Genomic DNA, 13,576 nt, shown 5'->3' on the forward strand with positions numbered 1-13,576 from the left:
CCTGATACATACAAGGGAGTCATTTCAATACGGACACATTCTGTGATGCAGGAACATTCAGAAGGGCAGGCTGAGCAGATTCTCCAGAATCTTTGAGAATCCATATCCTCTCGAGAGAGTAAGTGGAACTGTCAATCCATTCTTGCAGTGAAACCTCACGTTTCATTGGGGACACATCTTTGTCTCCCTCTACCAGGTCTATTTTTTCTTAAGTAAAAGGGAAATGTTGAGTGAAAGGATTGCTTACATTTGTGAGTGATCCACAGGCTTGGTGCACACCCAAGACCACACTTTTCCCAGGACACCCATAATCCCTAGTAGTTAAAGAAGAGGAAGATCTTTTCTTGTCCAACGAAGAGCCTCACATGACATGTCCACCTGACTAGTGTTGAGAAATCGTGCATGCTTGTGGAACTTACTTCAGGCCAGGCTATGTATGGGTAAGTGATAAATAACACCTTAATTGTGCCAACAGCAAACTATGTGAATTTGATTTTTTTTTTTTTAACGTATTTCATGTTCCATGACAAACCCTGAAAGAACATGGTTCCCATTCATCCATCTTGTGTTCCCATTCAGCCATCTTGTTCCCATTCAGCCATCTTGCGGTTCCTGCAACCTGAGGGCTTCCATACAGTCACTTCTAAGGAAACTCAATCACACAGTTTATCAAAGTACCATCTTGTTCACCGAACACCAAAACTTTATGAACTAGACTCAAATATTATGTACACACAGTTTTGAGGTAGCGCTAAGCAACACAGACTTAAACATTTTAGTTTTCATCAATCATGACGTGATTTAACATACTAGTCATTCCTCATGTTTATATTACAAATAAGAAACTACAAGATACAGTTCATTAATGAAAATAGTAAGAATAGAAAGAATATTTACTTCACAAATAGATAATTAACAAAAATGTACATAATTTCACTTTATCAATATTGACATATTGTGTGACTTAAAGATATCATTATTATAGACAGAATACAACCCACAGAATCATAGAAAAACATTTTCAAATAATACCTCTAATAAAACATTTATTTCCATAATATATATTGAACTCTTTCAACTTATCAAGAGGGCAAATAATCCAATTAAAAGCTGTTAAAATTATTTTAATAGACATTTTTCCAATGAAGACATAGACGTAAAAAGTAAACCCATTAAACTATGTCCAACATCAGTGATTGGAGAAATAAATATGTTGAGGAATGACATTAGTGAAAGTAGCAGAGTAAGGACCCTGCATAGAACACTAATAACAAAAAAACAGGAAAAAGCTTGCAGAATCTACTTTGGAAATCTGAAAACTGATAAGAAATGGCTGCAAGCTGGGGCGGGGACTCATAATAAAAATTTTTTAAAAGTTGAATGTCTCAAATCAGGAAACATTCTATTCTTTAAGTTATCCTGGTCTCATTGCTCACTACCCAGCTCAGTGGTATTTTGAAAATAACAGCTACATTCCTGGTACTGGTACTGGAAAGAGCAGAACTGGTCTCCTATCCAAATCATTGTAATTATTTATTTTGATTTATATGTTGTGTATTAGTTTTATTTCTAAAAGGTTTGGTTTTATTTCTCCCAATTCAGAATTCATTCAGAGGTAATTTAAAGTGTTAGTTGCTGCTGCCTGACGCCTGACACAGTGGATAACAGTTTTAGAAAACAATAAATTAACCAAAAATATGTGGGGGGTGAAATTTTTTGTGGAATGATGGCTGTGAGTAGATTCAATGTGTTCTTAGGAACCTAGAAGGGCGACACTGGTATAGAATCATGTGCATATTCAGGAAAACCTTGAGGAAGCCTATAGGTGAACTTGAGGTTTGGGGGAAGCAAAAACTGAGGCTAAGGGAAAGCTTAAAATGTCTCTGGCTGAGTGTTAAATGCATATCACAACATACACAGAGAGACTTTCTGCAAAGACAGGATGATCTTATGTTTTCAAGCTTTTAAAGGAAATTTCATGTCAAATTATTAGTTGACCACTAATGTAATGGAACAGAATGTTTAGTGGTCACATAATACAACAAACTTCTACAACAAGAAGCAACAACAAATCCAGGGAGGGGGTAATGGTCTGATTTCTATAGTTGTCATATTATGGCACAAGAACAACAACAGAAAAAAACAACTTACTAGAATGGTTTAACAGCAAATTTGAGCTGACAACAAAAAAACTTGAAGATCTGTCAATTAAAATTATCCAGTTAAAGGAACAGAAAAAAAAAAAATGAACACAGCCTTAAAGTCTTGTGAGGGTACAATCAAGTGTACCAACATGAGCATTAGTGTTACGATGATGTGAGAAAGAACAGAAAGCAGTATTTCAAACAGTAATGCCCAAAACTTCCCAAAGAAAAATGGTAATCTATCTATATAAGCAATACAGTGAATTCCACGTAGGATAAAGTAAAAACCATCCATATCATAATGGAATTTTTGAAAGACAAAGAGAACCATGAAAGCAATAACAAAGAAGTGACTCATGACAGACAAGTGATCCTCAATAAGACCAACAACTAATTTCTTATCAAAAAAATGGAGGCCTAATGGCAGAAGGATGATACACCCAAATGTGCTGAAAGAAAGATATTCAACCAGTAATTGTTTATTTCATAAACATTCCCTACAAAAATTGAGGTGAAATTAAGACATTTCTAGATTAACAGAAACTGAAAATGATCTTTGACAGTAGACTTGCCCTACAATAAATGCTAAAAGGAGTCCTTCAAGCTGAAAGAAATGAATGACAGACAGTAACTTGAATCCACATCAAGAAATAAATAATACCAGTAAAGGTATACATAGATAAATATAAAAATAGATATATTAATGTATATTTGTCACTTCTCTTTTTTCCTATCATATTTTAAAATAACTGCATAAATAAGTCTATGATCATGAGTACATAGGTATAAAAGCATGATTTGTGACAATGACAACATAAAGGGGAAACGGAACAATTGGAAGCAAAGATTTTATCTACTATTGAGATTAAATTGGTATTAATCTGAACTAGGTTGTTATAAATTAAGATGTTAGTTGTTATCCCTAGGGTGACCACTAAGAAAATAACACAAAAGTATATAGTAAAAAAACAACAAGGAAACGAAGCAATTAAAAATGATATACTCAATAACATCTATTTAACACCCACACACACAGACACACACACACACACACATACACACACAATTATGGCAGAAGTAAAGACCAAAAAATATTCAAGACCCATAGAGAAAAGGAACAGCAAAATGGCAGAAGTCCTTCTTTATCAATAATTTACATTAAATGTAAATGGTTTAAAATTCATAAGTAAAAGGCAAAGATTGGCCAAATGGATTGAAAAGCATGATCCAACTATATGTTATCTACAAGAGACACACTTTAGATTCAAAGACACAAATTGGTTGAAAGTAAAAGCATGGGAAATATATATTTCATACAGATGGTAACCAAAAGATAGTTGGAATGACTAATCTAATATCAGACAGTCTTCAAACAAAAATGATCACAAGAGCGAATTATACATCAACAAAAGGGTAAATTCATTAACAAGATATAGCCATTATAAATATATGCACACCTACAACAGAATCTCAAAGAATTTGAAGCACAGCTGTACAAAATTGAAGGGAAAAATAGACAATTCTACAATAATATCTAGATACTTCAATATCCCACATTCAATAATGAATAGAACTAAAAAGAAGGTTATTAAGGAAATAGAGGACTCAAACAACACTATAAACAAACTACACCTAACAGACATAAGCAGAACTCCCTACCTTAAAGCAGCAGAATACACATTTTTCTCAAGTGCACATGGAACATTCTCCAGAATGGACCAGATATAACACCAAAATAAGTCTAAATAAATTTTAAAACATTGAAATCATACAACATATGTTCACTGACCATAGAATTAAATTAGAAATCAGTAACATAGGAAGATTTAGAAAATTCACACATGTGGAAATTTTTAAACACTCCTAATAAACAATAAATCAAATAAGAAATCTCAAGGCAAATTATTACATTATTGAGACGAATGAAAATGAAAACACAACATTCTAAAACTTGTGGGATGCCAAAAGCAGTAATCTGGGGGACATTTTATAGTTATTAACACCTATATTAAAAATGAAACATGATTGCAAATCAGTAACTTAACCTTCCACCTTAAGAAACTAGAAAAAATAGAGCGACCAAACGCCAATCAAGAAAATAAAATAAAAAATAGTGCAAAAGATAATAGAGATTGAAATAACCAAATGAAAAAATAGCAAAGTCAGTGAAAACAAATACTCTTGATTCTTTCAAAAATTCAACAAAATTCACAAAGCTTTAACCAGACTGACCAGAGGAAAAGCGAGAAGACTCAATTTACTAAAATCACAAATGAACACAGACATTACTACTGACTTCAAAGAAATGAAAGGGTCTTAAACTACACTATGAACATGTGTATGCCAAGAAATTAAACAACCTAGATGAAGTGAACCAATTCCAAACACACACACACACACACACACACACAGACAATAAAAAATAATTCAGGAAAAAGTAGAAAATGAGATTAGACCTTGCTGTGGTCTGAATGTTTGTATCCCCACAAAATTCATACGAGGTCGGACAATTAAGTTCACGAACTCATCCTAGAAAAAGTGTTACGTATCTCATGGCTGAATATCACTATGGTCACCTTCAAAGTACTCCCCTTGGGAAGCTATGCACTGACGCCAGTGCCTAGTTCACCCTTCAAGGCAATTTTGGAACTCTCTTTCTGGAATGGCCATCAGAGCTGTCATCGTATTACACTTGATGTCCTGAATGTCATCAAAATATCTTCCTTTCAATGTTCCTTTATCTTCGTGTAAAGAAAGAAGTCATTGGGGGCCAGATCAGGTGAGTAGGGAGGGTGTTCCAATACACTTATTTGTTTACTGGCTAAAAACTCCCTCACAGACAGTGCCGTGTGAGCTGGTACATGAATTGTTGGTAAAAAGTTCAGGTCGTCTAACTTTTTCACGCAGCCTTTTCAGAATTTCCAAATGGTAAACTTGGTTAACTGTTTGTCCAGTTGGTACAAATTCATAATGAATAATCTCTCTGATATCAAAAACGGTTAGCAACATCATTGCAACCAGTTTGTCAACTTAATTGTTAGAACTTGCGTGTTTTAATCCTAACTTCTAATGTGAAGGTATTAGTAGGGAGGCTTTGGGCAGGTGTTAGACCATGAGGGTGGAGACCTTGTGAATGGGATTTGTTTCTTATAATCCCCTCCACCCAGAATTTTCTTGCTCCTTCCACCAAGCGATGATTCAAGAGGTCTACAACCCAGAGGACGGCCCTTACCATGCTAACACCCTGATCTCATCCATGCTCCAGCCTGTCAAACTGTGAGATACCAATTTCTGTCGTTTATGAACTACCCAGTCTGTAGCATCTTCTTATAACACAGCCCGACTGGACTATGACAAACGGATATAAAGTAAATGGACTGGAGTCAGGAAAAAAAAAAAAAAAAAAAGACAGAAAGACTTCCAGCACAAAAAGCCAGGAACATCTAACTTCACTGGTGAGTTTAACCAAATGTTGAAGGAAGCATTAATGCCAGTACTTCTCAAACTCTTCCAAAATATACTGGAGAAGCAAACACTTCCTAACTCATACTATGAACCAATATAACCTTGACCCTGAAGCCAGACAAGGGAATCACAAGAAAAGAAATCACACATCAGTGTTCATTATAAATACAGAACAGACATCTTTTAGCAACATACAATAAACCAAATCCAGTGGCATATTAAAAAAAAAAAAAAATGATGCACCATGACCGAATATGTAGGACCTACTCCAGGAATGGAAGACTGGTTTGACATACAAATATCAATGTAATACATGCTTTTAAGTAACATGAATGATGAGAACTCCAAGACCTTATTAATAGACACAAAGTATTTGTCAAAATCCATCACCCCTTCCTCTCAGCATACTAAGAATAGGAGGAATCTCTGTGTCTAAGAAAAACCCACAGCTAACATCATACTTAATGCAAAAGACAGGATACTTCCACCCCTAATATTGGAACAAGACAAGGATATTGAATCTCACTGCTTGCGTAAAAAATCGTACTGGGTTCTGTAGCCAGGATATTTCAGCTAAAGAAAGATATAGCAACTGGTAATAGGTACAGAGTTTCTGTGGGTGGAAGAGTTCAAAAACTCAGATTGTGGTGATGACCACATACTTCGTGAGTACTAAAAAGAATTGAGTTGTATAGTCTTAATGGGTAAACTTTATGATTTGTGAATTATATTTCAATACAGCTTTAAAAAGTCCTGCTTCAGGGCTGGCCCGGTGACTCAGGCGGTCAGAGCTCCATCCATGCTCCTAACTGCAAAGGCTGCCAGTTCAATTCCCACATGGGCCAGTGGGCTCTCAACCACAAGGTTGCCAGTTCAATTCCTCGAGTCCCGCAAGAGATGGTGGGCTCCGCCCCCTGCAACTAAGATTGAACACGGCACCTTGAGCTGAGCTGCCACTGAGCTCCCGAATGGCTCAGTTGGTTGGAGTGCGTCCTCTCAACCACAAGGTTGCCAGTTCGATTCCTCCAGTCCTGCAAGGGATGGTGGGCAGCACCCCCTGCAACTAAGATTGAACACGGCACCTTGAGCTGAGCTCAGTTGGTTGGAGTGCATCCTCTCAACCACTATGTTGCTGGTTCGACTCCCACAAGGGATGGTGGGCTGTGCCCCCTGCAACTAGAAACGGCAACTGGACCTAGAGCTGAGCTGCGCCCTCCACAACTAAGATTGAAAGGACAACGACTTGAGTTGGAAAATAAAAATACTGAAAGTACACACTGTTCCCCAATAAAGTCCTGTTCCCTTTCCCCAATAAAATCTTTAGAAAAAAAAAAAAAGTGCTGCTTCATCTTAAATTATTCCTGCCTTTTGATATTTAAATGAAACTCAAATCTCCCTATTTCTCCACAAAGCATAATTTTATCCAGCTGCTATGTATCCAGATAAAAAATGGGTCAAGACAACAATTTGTAGGTTTTGCTGTTTTTCCAAGATCCTCTCAGTTCTGCTTACTAAAACAAAAAATATCTCAAAAAAGTCACACATTCATCATACTCCATGCATCTTTGCCACTGTCTGCCACCTGTACATTACTCCTTGTTCACATTTAATCTGTCCGATACTCATGATGTTTCAAAGTTAGTACCACGCCTTTGTTAAATGCTTATATACTAGCTCTGAATATGGAATCTCATCAATTCTGATTGAAAAAGACACAAAAATCAAGAGAAACTCATACGTAACCATAATTAGAGCAGAATATTTGAAGTTCAATGGCAAACATTATTACTTATTAAAATAGAGGATCCAGAAACAATTGGCAAGGGTCCAATAATGCTTACCACACTGCTGACTCCAGATAAAAATGCTAGGGTAATTCAGGGTTCACTCTCATTTCCAAAAGAAATAGCATATAGCTTGAAAGTGTACATGTGTTCTATTTTTAGAAATGTTATGGATGTGCATATTTAATATTTAAATTAAAGTTAATTAATTCAATTTTATTTAACATAATATTTAAATATGTATTATTCAATAAGATATTTGGAAAGTAAAGTATTTAAAGATGTCAGCATGCCCAAAATTATTAGGTGTTGCTCTCCTTCATAATGAAAAGGAGATTGTGTACATCAGCATTCCAAAATATGATATAAGAGTTAACATGGTAGTCTGGGAAAATGTCAGGGCAAGGTTATTGTTCCTTATCAAATGGGAGGGGGTAGGGATGAGGGGAGAAGGTGAAGAGATTAGAAAGTACAAACTGGTAGTCACACAATAGTCACGGGAAAGTAAAATACAATATGGGGAATATAATCATTAATGGTGTAAAGATCCTGTAAGGTGCCAGATGGGCACTGGACTTATCAGGGGGATCACTTCATAGACTGTGTAGATGCCTGACCACTGCGCTGTACACCTGAAGCTGAAGCAGAATATTGAATGTCAATTATAATTTTATAGATAGAGATAGATTATAGATATAGATATTCCAGGGGTACCAAAAAATGTATATACATTTTAAGAGATGTTATCTATATATTACTTTTCAAATTTGAATTAAATTACGGTAGCAATGTGCAGGGTGACGTTCACTCAAAAGATGGTATTAATCAAATGAATGCTAGCGTCGTTCACTGTATTACAATTTTAATACAGTTTTTTTTCCTTTCTTAAAATGTGCATACATTTTTGGGGCACTTTTTGCCTATAGAGTCACAGGTTGTAAAGTACAACATAGGGAATATAGTCAGTGGCATAGTAACAGCTACATACGATGTCAGAGGGGTAGTAGATTGGGGGCGGGAGGTTATCATTTTGTGAGGGGTGTAAATGTCTAAATGTTATGTTGCTTTGTACACCTGAAACTAAGAAAAAAAGCTCACAATTCAGCCAAAAGTAACATAAATGAATAGATACAAAAATGATTAAATAAATAAATAAATAAATAAATAAAATGAGAAATATTGGAATCAAGTCTTGCTTGTTCCAGGAGAGAACTTCACTCAATTTGCAGCATGTGGACATACACTGATGTGGAGTTAGCAGAAGAATCTTGCTTGTAACAGAAAATTCGACTAAGACAGATATTCCTAAAATAAACTGTAAATTTTCATGGCACTGATAATTGTGCTATATTCTGACTGATTAATGACACTAATTCTGACCTATTCATATGGCCTTGGCGATATTTTTTCAAGTACATTATTCTAGGAAATATCAAATTGCAAATCAAATCCTCTATCAAAGTTTCAACTATTTGAAAGTGTGTGTGTGTATGTAGACATTCAAAGATACAATCTGTATCAGCCTAAATGATTTATTTATTGGAGTCTAGTCTAGCATGACATAAACAATTTTCCTTCTGGGAAACCAGATGGAAAGTAGAGGAAAATAATTTTTATTTTATACATTTCCTTGTTGTTAATAAATCACAGCAAATTGTAATTATTCCTATAAGTAATTAGAAACTATATCTTTTTTAGGGTGTAGGTGAATACAAATGAGTAAGAAAAGATAAATTAAGAACTATTAAAATTTGGGGAAGGAATTCTAGTTCTGGACAAGATGAAGTTAGTACACTACATCTTATTCCTCCCTCTAATTATAACTAAAAACCCTAGAAAAAATATATAACACAACTGATAAATCCTGAAAGGTTGAGGCGAGAACGCAGACTGACTAGGGCTGGGGGACATAAAACACAACCCTGAAGTGCATGTTTGAAGCCCTGTTATATCATCTAGCCTGATAGCTAGAGCAGCCCACAACCTGGAAATGCCAGTAAAGACAAAAAAAAGCCCAGAGAAAAAGTGTCACCTCTCTAGTCTAAGGTCTGGGCAATGGGCAGTCCTGTAGGAAAGAGGCCTGATTACTACACATGCCCTACTCTGAGTAAAGGCCAGAGGACCCCTCCCCACACCCACGAGGGACTACACCAGCAGAGGACTGTGGGCAGACCCGGGTTTTTCCATCCACACCCTGAGTACTGAGACAGTGACAAGCCCCTTCCTGACCGGATGGTGTGTGACAACCAGCCCAGCTCTGCACTCATACAGGCAATGGCGTACTTCTCTCCTCTCCATGGCTGCTGTGGTCACACACCTCTCTCATCCAAAAGCATGGATGCCAAGAGGAAGTGGCAAAATAATTTTCAAAAGCAGAGATAAAACAACTGTCAAACCAAATTTTATATTTGGAGAAAAAGTCCGCAAATCCATCAATGTGATACATCACATAAACAAAATAAAGGACAAAAATCATATGATTATATCGATTGATGCAGAAAAAGCATTTGACAAGATACAACATCCATTTATGATTAAAACAATAAAATAGGTATAGAAGGAAAATACCTTAACATAATAAAGGCCATATATGACAAGCCCTCAGCTAATCTCATAATTAATGGTGCAAAACTGAAGCCCTTTGCTCTACATTCAGGAACACGACAGGGCTGTCCCCTATCACCTCTGCTTTTCAACATAGTGCTGGAAGTCCTTGCCAGAGCAATAGGGCAAGAGAAAGAAATAAAAGGCATCCAAATTGGGAATGAAGAAGTTAAATTATCACTCTTTGCAGATGACATGATGCTATATATAGAAAACCCTAAAGACTCCACCAAAAAGCTATTAGAAACAATCAACGAATACAGTAAAGTTGCCGGCTACAAAATCAACATACAAAAGTCCATTGCATTCCTATATACTAACAATGAAATCTCAGAAAAAGAAATACAAAAAACAATTCCTTTTGCAATTGCAACAAAAAGAATAAAATACCTAGGAATAAACTTAACCAAGGATGTGAAGGACCTATATGCCGAAAACTATGACATTTTTGAAAGAAATTGAAGAAGACACAAAGAAATGGAAAGACATTCCGTGCTCATGGATTGGAAGAATCAACATAGTTAAAATGGCCACATTACCCAAAGCAATATACAGATTTAATGCAATCCCCATCAAAATCCCAATGGCATTTTTTAAAGAAATAGAACAAAAAATCATCAGATTTGTTTGGAACCACAAAAGACCCCGAATAGCCAAAGCAATCTTAAGGAAAAAGAACAATACTCGAGGTATCACACTCCCTGACTTTAGCTTGTACTACAGGCCTATAATCATCAAAACAGCATGGTATTGGCAGAAAAACAGACACATAGACCAAAGGAATATTACTGAGATCCCAGAAATAAAACCACATAAAAACAGACCGATAATTTTTGACAAAGAAGCCAAAAACATACAACGGAGGAAAGACAGCCTCTTCAATAAATGGTGCTGGGAGAATTGGATAGCCACGTGCAAAAGAATGCAACTGGACTGCTATCTGTCACCATGTACCAAAATTAATTCAAAATGTATCAAAGACTTATGCATAAGACCAGAAACAATAAACTGCATAGAAGAAAACATAGGTACTAAACTTATGGACCTTGGGTTCAAAGAGCATTTTATGAATTTGACTCCAAAGGCAATGGAACTAAAAGCTAAAATAAACGAATGGGACTATATGAAACTTAAAAGCTTCTGCACAGCAAAAGAAACCATCAACAAAATAAAGAGGCAACCAACTGAATGGGAGAAGAATTTTGCAAACAGTGCCTCCGATAAGGGGCTAATATCCAGAATATACAAGGAACTCATGCAACTCAACAATAAAAAAACAAACAACCCAGTTGAAAAATGGGCAGAGGACCTTGAAGAGACATTTCTCCAAAGAATGGCAAATAGACATATGAAAAAATGCTCAACATCATTAATCATCAGAGAAATGCAAATAAAAACCACAATGAGATATCACCTCACCCCAGTCAGAATGGCTATCATCAACAAGACAAATAGTAACAAGTGTTGGAGAGGCTGTAGAGAAAAAGGAACCCTCATACAGTGTTGGTGGGAATGCAGACTGATGCAGCCACTATGGAAGGCAGTGTGGAGGTTCCTCAAAAAATTACGAATAGAATTACCATATGATCCAGCAATCCCTCTCCTGGGTATCTACCCAAAAAATCTGAAAACATTTATACATAAAGATACATGTGCTCCAATGTTCATTGCAGCTTTGTTTACGGTGACCAAGACATGGAAACAACCAAAATGTCCTTCGATAGATGAATGGATAAAGAAGTTGTGGTATATATACACAATGGAATACTATTTGGCAGTGAGAAAAGATGATATAGGAACATTTGTGACAACATGGATGGATCTTGAGAGTATAATGCTGAGCGAAATAAGTCAGACAGAAAAAGCAGAGAACTATATGATTTCACTGATATGTGGTATATAAACCAAAAACAACAAAAGAACAAGACAAACAAATGAGGAACAAAAACTCATAGACACAGACAATAGTTTAGCAGTTACCAGAGGGTAAGGTGGGTGGGGGGTGGGAGATGAGGGTAAGGGGGATCAAATATATGGTGATGGAAGGAGAACTGACTCTGGATGGTGAACACACAATGGATTTATAAGTGATATAATACAGAATTGTACACCTGAAATCTATGTAATTTTACTAACAATTGTCACCCCAATAAATTAAAAAAAAATTATTCATGCCCTAGGAAGATTTCACCAACTTTAACAAATAATGTTCCACATCAAAAAAACTAAAGTCAATTCCCAGTAATGCAAAGAGGAGCCATAATGATCCAAGATGATCTGAATATGAGGGTCTTAATCAGGCATCATCATTCTGAAACCATAATCATTTGTTAAGGAAACTCCCAGACAGGCTTTTTTTCACAAAAGGATATTTCACTGCAATATGAAACTATAAAAAAAAAAAAAAAATCAACAATTTCCCCAAATTCTACATTTGTCAGTCTACGCAAAACTCATGTGAAATAAAATTTAAAATTCAGGCACCAGGGTGGAGACACTCACCACAAAAGGGACACATCATGAAGCTATTCCCCAGGAAGCCACTGAAAAGATGAACACAGAGACCTCAGGATGTGGCACGGAGCACGTGACGTGGATTTCCAAGGATCCTGAGATCGCTACTCATCCTTTTCTCTGAAGTAAAGGACCTTGCTCCTGCCCTTCTACCTCAGAAAAACATGACACAATGAGAAGCAAAGATAGTCTCAGAAAATACCCAACTGTAAAAATAAGAACACGCTGGAATCGACTCCATTGTAACATGTAGCACAGACACGCCATGTTCCTTCTTTCAGCCCAACACTAATGAGACTTTCCAGACACATCACAGTTGCTGGAACCCTTCCCAACTTAATTTTTTGCTTCCTCATTTGTTATTCCAGAACATTCCCACTCATGAGTATCTAGCTACCAGCCTCTGTTCAAAGTGGCAAAATGAAGCCAGCCTTGGGTCACCAGCATACCCAAAGTTGCACACGGCCTCAGAGACAGGGCACCAATGCCTCGCTCAACAGAAAGCCAAGGCCTGGTCACAGCAGGATGGGGTGGTCACTGAGGGTCACTCCATAGAGCCGGGCTCTGGGAGCCTTATTTGTCCTGCTGGGCTACTCATCTGGACCTCAGATTGACATCTGGAATGAGTCCCTCAGCGTCCTCAGACAATTGTGCTCATCATTGATCCAGACGGGCGCCCGCCCGACAAATAAGCCACAGCCACAGCCAGGCCTACTATGTGCACGCTTGTCTCCTGCACTGCGAATAAAGGACAGTCCATGTGCGGTGGCCATTCTAAAAGCAGATTTCAAAAAGGGATTTGTGTTTATTAAAGGAAGTAAACAGTAACAAAGACTCCTTTGACAAAGTAGGTACACCTATGGGGAACTATCGTGAAAATATTCTCCGGCAAGCCTCTGAAGAATGAGCCTACAGACCTTCAAGAACTGACATCACTGGACACAACGCACACAAATCACTTCAAAAGCACCAACGTAGCTGCTCACCTCTCTTTCCTGAAGTGTGATAACATGTCCTAGCCCTTCACCTGCAGCAAAGTATCACAAAGAGTGTAAGTCAGATCAG

At 36.9% G+C, this 13,576-nt stretch overlaps 1 protein-coding gene and 1 non-coding gene across 3 annotated transcripts in view; both read right to left on the reverse strand.

Annotated features, from left to right (window-relative positions):
* Positions 1-13,576, reverse strand: part of LOC109459061 (uncharacterized) — a 94,842-nt gene that overhangs the window by 39,312 nt on the left and 41,954 nt on the right. For both annotated transcript variants that reach the window (XR_016018246.1, XM_088789314.1), the window contains 2 exons: positions 13,498-13,538; positions 12,500-12,660 (listed from right to left, as the gene is read on the reverse strand). The gene's annotated coding sequence lies outside the window, so the exon portion shown is untranslated. The remainder of the gene's footprint in view (positions 1-12,499; positions 12,661-13,497; positions 13,539-13,576) is intronic.
* Positions 13,112-13,178, reverse strand: LOC141568392 (small nucleolar RNA SNORD109A). Its single transcript, XR_012491536.1, has one exon. It is a non-coding gene; the product is annotated as a small nucleolar RNA SNORD109A (small nucleolar RNA).

This window comes from Rhinolophus sinicus, chromosome 13 (genome assembly GCF_057876585.1).
Source record: "Rhinolophus sinicus isolate RSI-liver-muscle chromosome 13, RSI-T2T, whole genome shotgun sequence".
Lineage (NCBI taxonomy): Eukaryota > Metazoa > Chordata > Mammalia > Chiroptera > Rhinolophidae > Rhinolophus > Rhinolophus sinicus.